We start from the raw sequence: 18,071 nt of genomic DNA on the forward strand, positions 1-18,071 counted from the left end.
GAAATAGTTAAATTCCAAGTCCATCCAACGGACCCTACAAAAACAACATCCATTGCGGCACAGTTAGACCCCGCTGTAGACTCCGCACTACGAGAGTTTCTTCGCGAGAATTGGGATATATTCGCCTGGCATCCTTCAGACATGCCAGGAATCCCATGCAAATTGGCCGAGCATAGCCTTAATATTGTAAAAGGATTCAAGCCGGTCAAGCAGACTCTTCGGCGTTTCTCTGAACCTAAGCGACAAGCCATGGGAGAGGAGCTGGCCAAGCTACTGGAAGCCGGATTCATTAAAGAAATAAAACATCTGGATTGGCTAGCAAACCTGGTGATGGTACCAAAGAAGGACAAATCCTGGCGCCTATGTGTCGACTTCAAAGACCGTAATAGGGCTTGCCCAAAGGATCCCTTCCCACTCCTTCGCACCGATCAAATCATCGACGCTACCACAGGACATGAATCATTGTGCTTCCTCGACGCATACTCCGGTTACCACTAGATTAAGATGGCGGAGTCTGATCAAGCCGCAACGGCATTTATAATGCCATACGGCCCCTTCTGCTTTAACACAATGCCCTTCGGGCTCAAAAATGCCGGCACAACATATCAGCGCATGATCCAGACATGTCTGGAAAAGCAGATCGGTAAGACTGTGGAGGCATATGTAGATGATGTGGTCATTAAAACTAGACACGTCGACTCTTTAATAGACGACTTGAGGCTCACGTTCACCAATCTCCGAACATGCGACATTAAGCTCAATCCGGAAAATGCGTTTTCGGCGTTCCCGCCGGAAAGCTCCTGGGCTTCATCGTCTCTAGTAGAGGAATTGAAGCAAATCCGGCTAAAATCCGAGCTCTGTCACAGTTGGCTATCCCAACCGACCTCAAGCAAATCCAAAAATTTACCGGATGTATGGCAGCTTTAAGCCGCTTTATCTCCCGATTAGGAGAAAAGGCACTTCCCCTTTATCACCTTCTTCGGCACACCGAACACTTCGAGTGGACGGACGCAGCCACAGCCGGACTGGAAGAAATGAAAGCCATCCTAGCCACCAACCCAATCCTAGCCGCGCCAACTATTGGCGAACCAATGCTATTATATATAGCGGCAACTCACCAAGTTGTAAGCGCAGTGTTCGTCGTCGAACGAGAGATAGATGGACATAAATTCCCACTTCAAAAGCTGGTATATTATGTATCAACCGTCCTCACTCCGTGCAAATCACAGTACCCACATTAACAAAAGATAGCATACGCGGTATTTACGGCATCCCGGAAATTATGACACTACTTTCAAGAGTGTTCGATTACGGTGGCCTCTGAAGTACCACTCAATGACATAATAAACAACCGCGATGCCACGGGCCGGATTGCCAAATGGGCCATCGAGCTCCTCCCATTCGACATAACATATAAGCCACGCCGAGCAATTAAGTGGCAAGTACTGGCCGATTTTGTAGTCGAATGGATAGAAGCCAAACTCCCTAAAGAGTACGGCGCATACTCCAATTGGATCATGCACTTCGACGGCTCTAAAATGCTGGCTGGTCCGGGGGCTGGCGTCGTCTTGACGTCCCCCACCGGAGACATGGTGCAATATGTGCTCCAAATACTATATACAGACTCCAATAACACAGCCGAATATGAGACCCTATTACATGTCCTCCGGATGGCAGTCTCCATGGGCATCCAACGCCTAGAGGTGCGTGGGGACTCGAACCTCACAATATCCCAAATAAATGGAGACTTCGATGCCAAGGATCCGAAAATGGCGGCATATCTCAATGCCGTCCTCAAAATGTCAGCCTGGTTCGAGGGGCTTGAATTCCACCATGTGGCCCGGGAAAACAACCAGGCGACGGACACCCTAGCCTGTATCGGTGCTAAACACGACCCTGTCCCACCGAACATCTTCCTGGAAAGACTGTTTAAACCATCCCTGGAATGGGAAGGGGACACCGGCAAAAATAGTCCAGACCCAACCACAACCCCAGATGCCGAACACTCTGACACAATCAGAGGCTCTGCCACCGAAATAACACCTTCAGCCCACGTGATAATGGTCGTCATTGCCCCGTGGACAGAACCATTCCTGGCCAACCTAACCAGACAGGAATTACCCGAGGACCAAACCGAGGCCTGCTACATAGTGCGGCGATCTAAAGCCTACAAGGTCCATGAGGGAGAGCTTTATAAGAAAAGCACAACCGGAGTCGTTCAAAGGTGCATCTCCGAAGAGGAAGGGCGGAAGCTTTTGGCAGAAATCCATGCCGGACTCGGCGGCCACCACGCCGCAGCCCGAGCCCTTGTAAACAAGGCCTTCCATACAGGTTTTTATTGGCCGACGGCCCAGGCAGATGCACAACATCTGGTACAGCATTGTGTCGGTTGCCAGCTTTTTGCAAACCAAAGCCACATGCCACCTACCGCCCTCCAAACAATCCCCATTACTTTGCACTTCGCGGTTTGGGGTGTAACGCCCATGATGCGGCTATATCTCCCATGTTTCGAAGCACGACTTAGAGGCATAACCGCACTGTAAGCAATGTCGCAAGTGAGGTAATCTTCACACAACCCATGTAATGAATAAGGAAAAGAGGTACATGGTTGGCTTACACTTGCCACGTCACACAATACCATAAATATCATTACATTCATCCAGATACAATCAAGGTCCGACTACGGAACCAAAATAAAGAACAACCCCAAATGCGACAAAGTCCCCGATCGCCCCAACATGGCACCACTACCGATCGTCTAGAAAGGAAACGTAGTATCATCATGAGTCCTCACCAAACTCCCACTTGAGCTCAGTCGAATCTCCTGGAGCAGTTTCATCGGTCCCTGCATCTGGTTTTGAAGTAATCTGTGAGTCACGGGGACTCAACAATCTCACACCCTCGTGATCAAGACTATTTAAGCTTATAGGAAGGGTAAAAGGTATGAGGCGGAGCTGCAGCAAGCACTAGCATATATGGTGGCTAACATACGCAAATGAGAGCAAGAAGAGAAGGCAAAGGCACGATCGATAAACTATGATCAAGAAGTGATCCTAGAACAACCTACGTTCAAGCATAACACGAGACCGTGTTCTCTTCCGGACTCCGCCGAAAAGAGACCATCACGGCCACACACTCTGTTCATTCATTTTAATTAAGTTAAGACTCAGGTTTTCTACAATCGGACATTAACAAATTCCCATCTGCCCATAACCGTGGGCACGGCTTTTTTAAGTTCAAATCCTTGCAGAGTTGTCCCAACTTAGCCCATCACAAGCTCTCACGGTCAACGAAGGATATTCCTTCTCCCAAGACAATCCGATCAGACTCGGAATCCCGGTTACAAGACATCTTGACAATGGTAAAACTAAACCAGCAAAGCCGCCCGAATGCGCCGACAAATCCCGATAGGAGCTGCACATATCTCGTTCTCAAGGCACACCGGATGAGCCAGACGTCGGGTAGGCCAGCCTAGAGTTGCCCCTGGTGGCACCGGACATCGCCCAGTTTGGACCAACACTCAAAGGAGCACTGGCCCGGGGGTTTAAAATAAAGATGACCCTTGAGTCCACGGAACCCAAGGGAAAAAGAGGCTAGGTGGCAAATGGTAAAACTAATCTTGGGCAGTGTTGGAGGAGTTTTATTCAAGGCGAACTGTCAAGGGGTTCCCATTATTACCCAATCGTGCAAGGAACGCAAAATCAAGGAACATAACACCAGTATGACGGAAACTAGGGTGGCAAGAGTGGAACAAAACACCAGGCATAAGGCCGAGCCTTCCACCCTTTACCAAGTATATAGGTGCATTAAAATATACAAGATATAGTAATGATATCCCAACAATAAACATGGTCCAACAAGGAACACACTCCAATCTTCACCTACAACTAGCAACGCTAGAAGAGGGGCTGAGCAAAGCGGTAACATAGCCAAACAACGGTTTGGTAGGACAAGGCGGGTTAGAGGTTTGACATGGCCATATGGGAGGCATGATAAGAAAGTGGTAGGTATCGTAGCATAGGCATAACAATAGAGCGAGCATCTAGCAATCAAAGATAGAAGTGATTTCGAGGGTATGGTCATCTTGCCTGCAAAGTTCTCCGAGTTGACGTTAGCTTGATCCTCGTAAGCGTACTCAACGGGCTCCTCGATCACGTACTCGTCTCCTGGCTGTACCCAAAGCAAGAACACAAGCAAAGAGAGACACAATCAACCACGTGCAATGCACAAACAACATGATGCAAAACATGGCATGATATGTGGGATGCGATGTGCAATGCATATGCATGTTTTGGAAAGGAATGATTGAACCTAGCCTCTACTTGGAAAACCAAGAGTGCCACTGGAAAGAGGAGTTGATTTCGGTCGAAATCGATATAAAGATCACTCGAAATGGATGCACGAATTGCAAATGACAAGCAAAACAAATATGGCACTGGTCTGCGATTAACAACACAAGGCCATCTAAATGCATCAAGAACAACAAGCTACTGCACTCTAACATAGCAACAAAATACATGGCAGGGATCCACTCAAGATGCTTGACAAAAGATGAACACTGAGCTATGGCTAATTCACTCAATAGCAGGTTCAAACAAGCATGGCAAAAGTGCAAAAGATATCAGGTTACAGACTTAGTGAAAATAACATGTCAGGAATTTAACATCAAGAAGCAATGTTTAGAGCATGATAACAACATGCTACAAGAACATATCATGGCAAAGCAAGGCATGTCATGAAGCTACTCAAAGCATACAACAAAAGTCCCTTACTGACCACAAGCCAAAAGGGATCAGAAAATACAATGGCAACCATGTGAACATGGCAATTATCGTTAACAGATTCAGACTTAGTAGAAAACTGGAACATGGAAAAACAGAATATTAAGTAGGCATGTTTACGAGCTCGATGCACTCACCACAAGGCATTGCATGACAAACTAAGCATACACCCAGCAAGTAGACATGGCATAGAAGCTAAACATGGCAAGAACAATAACATAGCATGGATGGGTCAACTACAACAACCTCGACAAAAATGCTTAACATGTAAACATTCTGCCAGGAACATTTTATAGCAAAAGTAGAGCCCGATTGACTCAAGCTAGGGTGCTCCATAATTGCAAACAAAGACATGGATGGATAGAGCACAACAATATCTACAAAACACTGATCATGCTCAAAAGAGGCATGGATCACTCTGTAGCAACATGAAAACATGGCATAAAAATATTGCCAGGACAAAGACTCGGAAGATTTCTAAGTCCCTAAAATCAGCAACATTACGAGGGCTACTTTGCATGCTTGTGCTAGTCACCACAGAGATCACAAAAATACATGGCATACACCCTTGTAAAGATAGCATGGCATACTTCAAAACACATGTAGGGCTCAAGTTCATAGGAGGAACCCATTAATCATGGCAAAAATGACAAATGTCCAATTACTGATAAGAATCTGAAACTAATATAAACTAGCACTCTTGCAATGGCATTTAGGGCATCAAGATGAGCTCAAATTAACATGGTGCAGTGGAATGAAATGAAGTACTCGTCGAGACGAACAATTCGATATGCTACATGGCCAAAACGGAGCCACGGTTGCAGAGTTATGACATGATGAAAATATGCAAAAATTACTAGGAGACAGGGAAAAAGTCAACCCTCACGATCCAGATCTAGATCGGGCCGGTTCGGAGAACGAGGTTCGCCAGAGAAGGGGGTCGCCGGAGGTCGGAGAAGAGGGCGGTGAGTTCGGGGCGTCGGAGGGCGACCGGACGACGAGGTGGCCGCGGTGGGGCGGCGAGGTGGCGTCGGACGGCAAGGAGCGCGGCGCCTCGGGCGGCGCGGAAGCCGAGGCGGCGAGCGGCAATGTCGGAGGCGGGCGGCGAAGGGGTGGCGCCGGCGAGAGGAGGCGGGCGGCGCGGCGATGGCGGCGTGGAGGCAGGCGGCGACGCAGGCGTGATGGGCCGCGGGGGCCGGCCGTGGGCTGACGGGCCCGCGGTGGAGGCGGCGATGTGGGGCGCGAGCGGCGAATCCCGGCGTGCCACGTGGCGGTGGCGCGCAGGTCGGACGTGTCCGGCTCGGCGAATTTCGTCCGGCGTGCTAGGTTAGGGATCCGGAATTTTCGGGGGGAGATCTATATTTATAGGTAGAGGGAGCTAGGAGGCTCCAAATTGAGCACGGTTTTCGGCCACGCGATCGTGATCGAACGACCTAGATTATGGAGGGGGTTTAGGTGGGTTTTGGGCCACTTTGGAGAGGTGTTGGGCTGCAACACACATGAGGCCTTTTCGGTCCCTCGGTTAACCGTTGGAGTATCGAACGAAGTCCAAATGGCATGAAACTTGACAGGCGGTCTACCGGCAGTTAACCAAGGCCGCTTGGCAAGTCTTGGTCCAATCCGAGAACGTTTAATACCCTCACACGAAAAGAGGTAAGAAGGGACACCGGAGGACATAGGAGCGCCGGAATGCAAAACGGACAACGGGGAAAAATGCTCGGATGCATGAGACGAACACGTATGCAAATGCAATGCACATGATGACATGATATGAGATGCATGACAAAGAAAAAAATAAAACAAAGACAAAAACTCGACAACGAGGAAATATCATAACTTAGTGCCATAAATGGCAAGAGTTGGAATACAAATATGGAAAGTTACATACGGGGTGTTACAACACTACACCACTACGAAAGGATCTCGTCCCGAGATCTAGGACTGGAAAAACTCCGGGTACCCAGAATGGAGGTGGTCCTCGCATTCCCAGGTGGCTTCACGGTCGGAATGATGTGACCACTTGACTTTCAGGAATTTGATAGACTTGTTGCGAGTCTTGTGCTCAGTTTCTTCAAGAATAGCAACTGGGTGCTCATGATAAGACAGGTCTTCTTGGAGATCAATCTCTTTGAAGTTGACGGTGCGGTATGGAGTCTTGAAACACTTGCAAAGCTGAGACACATGAAACACGTCATGCACGTTTGCAAAGTTGGATGGAAGCTCAAGTTGATAGGCGAGATTGCCTCTTTTGCCAATGATCTTGAAAGGACCCACGTATCTAGGGGCAAGCTTCCCTTTGATACCAAAGCGATGAGTACCTTTCGTTGGAGAGACGCGGAGGTAGACATGGTCTCCGATCTTGAAATCCAAGTCACGATGCTTGCTATCATAGTAACTCTTCCGGTGCGATTGCGCGGCTTTGAGATTTTCGCGAATGACTTTGCACATTTCTTCAGCCTCTGTGATCAAGTCATTGCCAAGAAGTTGGCGTTCACTAGTATCTGACCAGTTAAGAGGAGTACGACACTTCCTGCCATAGAGAATCTCGAATGGGGCCTTTCCTGAACTCGCTTGGAAGCTGTTGTTGTAGGAGAACTCGGCATATGGAATACAATCTTCCCACTTCATACCGAAAGAGATGACACAAGCCCCGAGCATATCTTCAAGAATTTGATTGACTCGCTCGACTTGGCCACTGGTTTGAGGATGGAAGGCTATGCTGAAGCGAATGTTGGTGCCCATGGCCTTCTGAAAAGAATCCCAGAACTTAGAGGTGAAGATGCTGCCATGATCTGAAGATATCAACTACGGAATACTGTGCAAAGAGACAATCCTGGAGGTATATAGCTCCGCCAACTGAGCTGCTATGATAGATTCTTTGATAGGAAGAAAATGAGCCACTTTAGTGAGCTTGTCGATGACAACAAAGATAGCATCATTGTGTAACACCCCGAATGTAACTTTCCGGATTTGTACTCCAACTCTTGCCGTTTCTGGCGTTAAGTTATTTTATTTTCTCGGGTTCGGGTTTTTGTCTCCGTGTGTTGCTATCTTTGTCTTGCATCTCATATCATGTCATCATGTGCATTGCATTTGCATACATGTTCATCTCATGCATTCGAGCATTTTCCCCGTTGTCCGTTTTGCATTCCGGCGCTCCGTTCTCCTCCGGTGGTCATTTCTACCTTTCTTTCGTGTGTGGGGATTAAACCTTTTCGGATTGGACCGAGACTTCCAAGCGGCCTTGGTTTACTACCGGTAGACCACCTGTCAAGTTTCGTACCATTTGGACTTCGTTCGATGCTCCAAGGGTTAACCGAGGGACCGAAAAGGCCTCGTGAGTGTTGCAGCCCAACACCCCTCCATTTTGTCCCAAAACCCACCAAAACCCTCTCCATCTTCTAGAGCGTTCGATCACGATCGCGTGGCCAAAAACCGCACCTCATTCTGAGTCTCCTAGCTCCCTCTACCTATAAATTAGTGCCTCCCCGTCCAAATCCGGACGAAACCCTAGATCCCTCTCCCCTCCGTGCGGCCGGACGTGTCCGCCTGCCGCCGGACGAAAAATCCCGCCGCCGCCGCCATGTGGCATCGCGCCATTCGCCCGCGCCCGGTCCCCAGATCGCTGCGCCGCCCGGGCCCGGGAAGCCCAAGGCCGGCCCCCGCGGCCTGCTCCCTCGCCCCGCCTCCTCGCGCGCCGCCGCCCGCCGCCCGACCGGTCGCCGCCTGCCGCCCGCGCCGCCCGCGGCCGCCTCGGCGTCCGTGCCGCCTCGCCGCCTCCCCCACGCCGGATCCGGCCCCTTTCCGTCTCTCCCTCGACTCCGGTGACGCCCCGCAGCTCCGGCGAGCGCAAACTCCGGCGCCGGCCATCCTCGTAAAACGTGCAGATCTCAGATCCGGATTTGTCTCGGGTTGACTTTTTGCCCAAAACCCTAGTTCATTTGCTCCTGTTCATCGTGCCGTAACTCCGCATCCATAACTCCGTTTTTGGCATATAGCATATCAAAATGTTCATCTCAGAGAGTACATCATTTAATTCCATTGCATCATTTTCATTTGAGTTCATCTTGATGCCCGAAATGCTGTTAGAAGAGGGCTACTTGAGATAATTGTCAGATCTGCTACTCCATTTATATATTTGTCATTTTTTCCATAATTATTGTGTGCACGATATGCCCATGAGTTCTACATATGTTTTGTTAAGGGTTTTTCCATCTTTCCAGAGGTGCAATCCATGTATTTTTGTGATGTGTGTGGTGACTAGTACAAGCTTGCAAAGTGGTGCACTTGTTAGTCCTGATTCCAGGGACTTAGCATTTCCACTAAGTCATTGAGCTGTTTATCTCATATGGCCATATGTTCATGTTGTTTCCTAGTGATCCATGCCTCTTTTGAGGATGATCAGTAAGAATGTTTTGTTAATCTTGTAGTTCTCTATACATTCATGTCTTTGTTTGCAATTATGGAGCAACCTAGCTTGAGTCAATCGAGCTCTATTTTTGCTACTTTGTGAATCTGGGCAGATTGTCTACTAGTTAGCGATTTTGCCGAGGATGTTGTAGTTGATCCGTGCATGCTATGCTATTGTTCTTGCCATGTATATCTTGCATTTTGTGTATTATTCATGGGTGTATGCTTAGATTATCATGACCTGCTCTGTAGTGAGTGCATCGAGCTCGTAAACATGCCTACTTGATATCTGTTTTCAGCATGCTCCAGTTTTCACAAGTGTGAGAACTGATTATGTTTTTTGCCACGTTCACATGCTTGTAATTGTATTTTCTGATCCCTTTTGGCTCAAGGTCACTAAGGGACTTTTGTTAAGCTATTTGAGTAGCTCCATGCCATTCTTTACTTTGCCATGTTCAGGTCCTGTAGCATGTAGTTGTGTTGCTCCGAAGTGTGCTACCTGATCTGAAATTCCAGACAAGTGTTAATTTCACTAAGTCTGAAATCTGTTTGCCATATGCATTTTTGCCATACTTGTTTGAACCTGTTAATGGATGATTTGGCCGTAGCTTAGTGCTAGACTTTTGTTAAGCATCATGAATGCATCCGTGCCATGTATTTTTATGCCATGTTTGAGTGCTGTAGCTTATTCATCTCATTGCTTTTAGATGGCTACTTGCTGTAAATCGCAGACCGGTGTCATATTTGTTTTGTTTGCCATTTCCAAACCGTAACTCCGATTCCGGCGTTCTTTATATCGTTTTCAAGCGATTTCATCTCATCTTTCCAGTGGCACACTTGGATTACCAATTTGAGGCCAGGTTCATGCATCCCTTGTCAAATCTTGCATATGCATCCTGCATCGCATCCCGCATAGCATACCATCCTTGCATCCTATTGTTTGAGCTTTGCACGTGGTTGATTGTGTCCTTGTTGCTTGTTTGTCTTGTTTGGGTAGAGCCAGGAGACGAGTTCGCTAGCGAGGATCCCATTGAGTTTGCTTTCGAGGATCCAGTCAACTCTGACAACTGTGCAGGCAAGATGATCATACCCTCGAAATCACTACTATCTTTGCTTTGCTAAATGCTCGCTCTTTTGCTATGCCAATGCTACGATGCCTACCACTTGCTTTCAAGCCTCCTAAATTGCCATGTCAAACCGCTAACCCACCATGTCCTAGCAAACCATTGATTGGCTACGTTACCGCTTTGCTCAGCCCCTCTTATAGTGTTGCTAGTCGCAGGTGAAGATTGGAGGCCGTTCCTTGTTGGAACATTTATTTACTTGTTGGGATATCATTATATTATCTTGTTATCTTAATGCATCTATATACTTGGTAAAGGGTGGAAGGCTCGGCCTCTCGCCTAGTGTTTTGTTCCACTCTTGCCGCCCTAGTTTCCATCATATCGGTGTTATGTTCCCGGATTTTGCGTTCCTTACGTGGTTGGGTTATAATGGGAACCCCTTGATAGTTCGCCTTGATTAAAGCTTTTCCAGCAATGTCCAACCTTGATTTTACCATTTGCCACCTAGCCTCTTTTCCCTTGGGTTTCCAGAGCCCGAGGGTCGTCTTATTTTAGCCCCCCGGGCTAGTGCTCCTCTGAGTGTTGGTCCAACCGAGCGATGTCCGGGGCTACCAGGGGCAACTCTGGGCTGGCCTACACGAAATCTTGCTCATCCGGTGTGCCCTGAGAATGAGATATGTGTAGCTCCTATCGGTATTGGTCGGCACATCTGGGTGGTGTTGCTGGTCTTGTTTTAACCTGTCGAAGTGTCTTGAAGAACCGAGATACCGAGTCTGATCGGAACGTCTTGGGAGGAGGTCTATTCTTTCGTTAACCGTGAGAGCTTGTCATGGGCTAAGTTGGGACTCCCCTGCAGGGATTTGAACTTTCGAAAGCCGTGCCCGCGGTTATGGGCAGATGGGAATTTGTTAATATCCGGTTGTAGATAACTTGAACCTTAACCTAATTAAAATGAATCAACTGAGTGTGTTACCGTGATGGCCTCTTCTCGGCGGAGTCCTGGAAGCGGACACGGTGTTGGAGTAATGTTTGCGCAGGTTGCTCTCTAGTTTCTCGCTCGCGCTTTGCCTCCTCTTCTCGCTCTCTTTTGCGAACAGGATAGCCACCATATATGCTAGTCACTTGCTGCAGCTCCACATATTTTACCTTGCCTTACCTATAAGCTTAAATAGTCTTGATCACGAGGGTGCGAGATTGCTGAGTCCCTGTGGCTCACAGATTACTATTACACCAGATGCAGGGCCTGATGATTCCGCTCCAGGTGACGCGCTCGAGCTCAAGTGGGAGTTCGACGAGGACTCTCAATGTTACTATGTTTCCTTCCCTGATGATCAGTAGTGGTGCCCAGTTGGGGGTGATCGGGACCGTGTCGCATGTTGGGTTCTCTTTTATTTTGGCGTCGTAGTCGGTCCATGAGTGTTTGGATGATGTAATGTTATTTATGTACTTGATTGATGTGGCGAGTGTAAGCCAACTATGTTATCTTCCCTTTTATTATCTATATTACATGGGATGTTGTGAAGATTGCCTAACTTGCGACATATGCCTTCAATGCGATTATGTCTCTAAGTCGTGCCTCGACACGTGGGAGATATAGTCGCATCGAGGGTGTTATACATTGCCACGCTTGGACTTTGGAAATCCAGTCACGAAGTCCATCTCAATATGGTCAAACTTCCATTCTGGAATGGCAAGAGGTTGGAGGAGACCAGCTGGTCGTTGGTGTTCTTCCTTCACTCTTCTGCAGACATCACATTCGTTCACGAACTGAGCAATCTCGCGCTTCATTCGAGTCCACCAATACGACTGCTTGAGGTCCTGGTACATCTTTGTACTTCCAGGGTGAATAGAGAGGAGTGAATTGTGAGCCTCGTTCATAATGACTTTACGAAGGTCACCTTTAGGCACAACAATGCGATCCTCGAAGAATAGAGTATCCTTGTCATCAAGACAATAGCACTTGTACTTGGGTTGACTCTTGGCAATCCCAGTCTTCACCTTCTTCACCACAGCATCAAGAAGTTGAGCCTCACGAATCTGATCTTCCAAAGTAGGAGAGACTTGGAGGTTGGCAAGGAATCCTTGAGGAACAACTTGGAGATTGAGTTTGCGGAAAGCTTCACAAAGCTCGGGTTGGTAAGGCTTGAGAATCAAACTGTTGCATTAAGCCTTCCTGCTCAATGCGTCGGCAATTACATTGGCCTTGCCTGGAGTATATTCAATACTTGGATTATACTCTTGAATCATTTCGACCCAACGAGTCTGCCTGAGGTTGAGGTTTGGCTGAGTGAAGATGTACTTGAGACTCTTGTGATTAGTGAAGATGTCCACTTTCCTTCCCAACAACAGATGTCTCCATGTTAAAAGAGCATGGACAACTGCCGCCAACTCGAGGTCATAAGTGGGGTAGTTCTTTTTGTTGGGCTTCAACTGGCAAGAGGTATAGGCCAGAACTTTCTTCTCTTGCATCAACACTGCACCAAGACCTTGAAGGGAAGCATCACAAAAGACCTCGAACAGTTTGGATTCATCAGGAGGAGTCAGAACTGGAGCAGTGACTAACTTCTCTTTCAGGGTGTTGAAAGTGATGTCACATTCAGGCGACCAGACGTACTTCACATGCTTCTGGAGGAGGTTGGAAAGAGGCTTCGCGATCTTAGAGAAGTTCTCAACGAACCTTTGACAATAGCTTGCGAGCCCAAGGAAGCTGCGGAGTTGCTTCACATTCTGAGGTGGATCCCAATTCACAATTGCAGACACCTTCTCAGGATTAACAGCTATGCCCTTGGCGGAGATGATATGCCCAAGGTAGAGAACCTCATCGAGCCAAAACTCACACTTTGAAAACTTTGCATAGAATTGATGTTCTCTGAGTTTATCCAGCACCAATCTCAAGTGCTTGGCATGATCCTCCTTGTTCTTGGAAAAGACCAAAATGTCATCGAGGTAGACCAAGACGAAGTCATTTGTGGAGGCGTTAAAGATGAAGTTCATCATGCAAGAGAATGTTGGAGGAGCGTTGACAAGGCCGAAAGACATGATAGTGTATTCATATGAACCATAGCTTGTACTGAACGATGTCTTGGGGATATCTTCTTCACGAATGCGAATCTGATGATAGCCCATACGGAGATCAAGCTTGGAGAATACTTGAGCACCTTTGAGTTGTTCAAAAAGCTCATTGATGTCGGGAAGTGGGTACTTGTTCTTTATGGTCTTCTTGTTCAATGGACGGTAGTCGACACAAAGTCGGTCCGTTCCATCCTTCTTCTTGACGAAAAGAACACCACTGCCCCATGGAGAAGAACTTGGTCGGATGAGACCCATATGCTCTTGAATATCTAGTTGCTTCTTCAGGTCCAAGCTTGTAAGGACGTTTGCAAACAGGTTCCGTGCCAGGCTAAAGATCGATGAGGAATTCAACTGGCCGGTGAGGAGGCATTCCTGGAAGCTCTTCTGTAAAGACATCTTGATACTCACAAACGACTGGAATCTGAGAGATGGCATCCAGCTCACCCTTCTCATTGAGAGAAAACAGTCGAATGGTATCATCATGAGTGGCAAAGACGACTACATCCTCAGACGAATGTGTCAATTGAATCTGCCTGGTAGCACAATCAAGATGAGCCTTGTGCTTAGAAAGCCAGTCTGTTCCGAGAATAAGATCAATATCCGAGTTACCAAGCACCACTTGGGAGGACAGAAACTTATAGTCGCCCAACGTGATAGTAACATCCGGGATCATAGAGCTTGCGTTCATGAATTTACCCGGAGAAACAACTGATAACTGTCTAGGCAAATCTTGGAAAGGCAACTCATGCTTAGATGCAAATGGTCTTGAAATGAAACAATGCGATGCACCAGTGTCAAAAAGAACTTTTGCAGGAATATCATTAACAGGAAGGTTACCCATGATGACATCTGACGAGTCCTCTACCTGAACTGCGTTCATCAAGTTGACCTTTGCAGACTTGGGGTTATGCTTGACCACTTAAGTACTGGCAGATCTCATAGGAGGAGGAGGAAGACGCCTCTGATTGAAGCATTTGTTGGCATAGTGACCCTTCTGCTGACACTTGTTGCACGTGACCTCCGAGAGCGGACGGTGATACGGAACACTTGATCTTGGAGCATGAGACGGAGTCTTGTTCTGAAAGCCTGGGTTGGGTGGGTGGGAAGATCCATTGCCACCTTTGCTCTTCTGCTGAAAAGGCTGACGGAACGGAGGAGGAGGCAACCAATACTTTTGCTGCTTAGTTACCACCTGAGTTGAGGAAGAAGGAGTTGCATCCCTGACTCGCTTCTTGGAAGCATCACACTTGAGCTGAGCAGTCTCTTGTTTCAGTGCCATGTTGTAAAACTCATCGTACTTCTGCGGCTCAAAAAGCACGAGAGCTAGTTGGATATCTTCTCTGAGTCCACCTCTGAACTGATAATTCATGCTCTTCTCGTCAGGGAAGTCTTGCTTAGCGAAGCGAGCAAGATTCTGGAACATGATGTTGTACTGGTAAACATACAAGCTTCCTTGCTTCAGATTGCGGAACTCCTCACGCTTGCTCTCAATAACACTCTGAGGAATGTGGTGAGCTTTAAAGTATTGACGGAATTCATCCCAGGTAATCACACGACCTCCTCTGGAATCTTTGTATTCCTGAAACCACTCAGCAGCTTGGTCTTTGAGTTGGAACGAAGCAAACTTGACAAAGTCCTCAGGCCTGACGTTGCTGCACTCGAAATGCTTGCAGATATCCACGAGCCAATCATCAGCGTCTGTTGCCTCGACACAGTTGCTGAAGGTCTTTGGCTGGTTTGCGAGGAACTGGTTGAGTGTAGCAAACTGATTCTGAAAGTTGCCATGGCCTTGATTTCCTTGGTTGCGCTCTTGCAAGAGTTGCATGAGCATCTGCGTGTTTGCATTGGTAGTGGCCATCACAGCTTGCCATGCCTCCGGAGGTGGAGGTGGTGGTGGCGGATCCAGATTCTGACGCGTTGGAGGAGCCATCCTGAAGAGGGTGACATCCGTTAGCATCTTGAAAGACATATATTCAAGCTGAATCAAATGGATCAAAATTGCAAGATATAGTATTAACATCCGAACAAAATGAACGAATGAATTCCAATTGAAATGGTCAAACTTCCATAAATTGAGAAGCCACTTAGATAGAGGTAGATGAAATAAAACAACAAGGTATGGACAAGAACAGATACTTGGTGAGGATTACCCAATCACAAACCAAATATCCGCGGAAGAAATACTAGAGCTACATGAATTCCCACCTATGAAACTCCCGAACCTTTCCAGTTATGCAATTAGGTGTTGGGGATACAGGGGAAGCATAATATCTCACCCAAAGCTAGCAAATCCTACATCCAGCTGTATCCATCCTTCAACACATAACCAAGAAACCTTCGGAAATCATTTACCTCAACCTTCGAAAAGCATCCGTTATACGAGTTATGGCAATACTCCCGAACTCCCGCCCCGGTACTGGGTGGCGTCGAGGTTATCTCACCAACAACTGCATAAAAGAGATTTTCGATGTCGGCGAAACTCAGGTATTCCAGAATTGCAACGATAAAATTGTGACGACAACACCTCGGAGCTCAACTCCCCGGGACACTGCCACAACCCCTAAATGTCAGGAGGCACCAAGAACAATGTTCTCGTCACAAAACCATCGGAACGATTCCAAGATACCCGTGTGATCCTAAATTTTTTTTAGTGAAATTTGAGAAGAGAAGAGTCAAAACTCTACGTCAGGATGCCTCACCAGAGCGACGAAGGGACTGAGGAGTAAAAAGAATCCTACTCTCTGATATATATAATCCTAAATGACTCAAAACATTTTTCTAGACTCAACAACGCCAACGATTCGATCAAGAAGGGGCTCCTAAGTCGGGGAAGGCTCTGATTACCAACTTGTAACGCCCATGATGCGGCTATATCTCCCATGTTTCGAAGCATGACTTAGAGGCATAACCGCATTGTAAGCAATGTCGCAAGTGAGGTAATCTTCACACAACCCATGTAATGAATAAGGAAAAGAGGTACATGGTAGGCTTACACTCGCCACGTCACACAATACCATAAATATCATTACATTCATCCAGATACAATCAAGGTCCGACTACGGAACCAAAATAAAGAACAACCCCAAATGCGACAAAGTCCCCGATCGCCCCAACATGGCACCACTACCGATCGTCTAGAAAGGAAACATAGTATCGTCATGAGTCCTCATCGAACTCCCACTTGAGCTCAGTCGAATCTCCTGGAGCAGTTTCATCGGTCCCTGCATCTGGTTTTGAAGTAATCTGTGAGTCACGGGGACTCAGCAATCTCACACCCTCGTGATCAAGACTATTTAAGCTTATAGGAAGGGTAAAAGGTATGAGGTGGAGCTGCAGCAAGCACTAGCATATATGGTGGCTAACATACGCAAATGAGAGCGAGAAGAGAAGGCAAAGGCACGATCGACAAACTATGATCAAGAAGTGATCCTAGAACAACCTACGTTCAAGCATAACACGAGACCGTGTTCTCTTCCCGGACTCCGCCGAAAAGAGACCATCACGGGCACACACTCTGTTCATTCATTTTAATTAAGTTAAGATTCAGGTTTTCTACAACTGGACATTAACAAATTCCCATCTGCCCATAACCGCTGGCACGACTTTCAAAAGTTCAAACCCCTGCAGGGGTGTCCCAACTTAGCCCATCACAAGCTCTCACGGTCAACGAAGGATATTCCTTCTCCCAAGATAATCCGATCAGACTCGGAATCCCGGTTACAAGACATCTCGACAATGGTAAAACTAAACCAGCAAAGCCGCCCGAATGTGCTGACAAATCCCGATAGGAGCTGCACATATCTCATTCTCAGGGCACACCGGATGAGCCAGACATCGGGTAGGCCAGCCCAGTGTTGCCCCTGGTGGCACCGGACATCGCCCAGTTTGGACCAACACTCAGAGGAGAACTGGCCCGGGGGTTTAAAATAGAGATGACCCTTGAGTCCGTGAAACCCAAGGGAAAAAGAGGCTAGGTGGCAAATGGTAAAACCAATGTTGGGCATTGCTGGAGGAGTTTTATTCAAGGCGAACTGTCAAGGGGTTCCCATTATAACCCAACCGTGTAACGAACACAAAATCAAGGAACATAACACCGGTATGACGGAAACTAGGGCGGCAAGAGTGGAACAAAACACCAGGCATAAGGCCGAGCCTTCAACCCTTTACCAAGTATATAGGTGCATTAAAATAGACAAGATATAGTAATGATCTCCCAACAATAAACATGTTCCAACAAGGAACAAACTCCAATCTTCACCTGTAACTAGCAATGCTATAAGAGGGGCTGAGCAAAGAGGTAACATAGCCAAACAATGGTTTGCTAGGGCAAGGAGGGTTAGAGGTTTGACATGGCAATATGGGAGGCATGATAAGAAAGTGGTAGGTATCATAGCATAGGCATAGCAATAGAGCGAGCATCTAGCAAGCAAAGATAGAAGTGATTTTGAGGGTATGGTCATCTTGCCTGCAAAGTTCTCCGAGTTAACGTTAGCTTGATCCTCGTAAGCTTACTCAACGGGCTCCTCGATCACGTACTCATCTCCTGGATGTACCCAAAGCAATAAACAAGCAAATGGAGACACAATCAACCACGTGCAATGCACAAACAACATGATGCAAAACATGGCATGATATGCGGGATGCGATATGCAATGCATATGCATGTTTCAGAAAGGAATGATTGAACCTGGCCTCAACTTGGAAAACCAAGAGTGCCACAGGAAAGAGGAGTTGATTTTGGTCG

This window comes from Triticum aestivum, chromosome 5A, assembly GCF_018294505.1.
Source record: "Triticum aestivum cultivar Chinese Spring chromosome 5A, IWGSC CS RefSeq v2.1, whole genome shotgun sequence".
NCBI lineage: Eukaryota > Viridiplantae > Streptophyta > Magnoliopsida > Poales > Poaceae > Triticum > Triticum aestivum.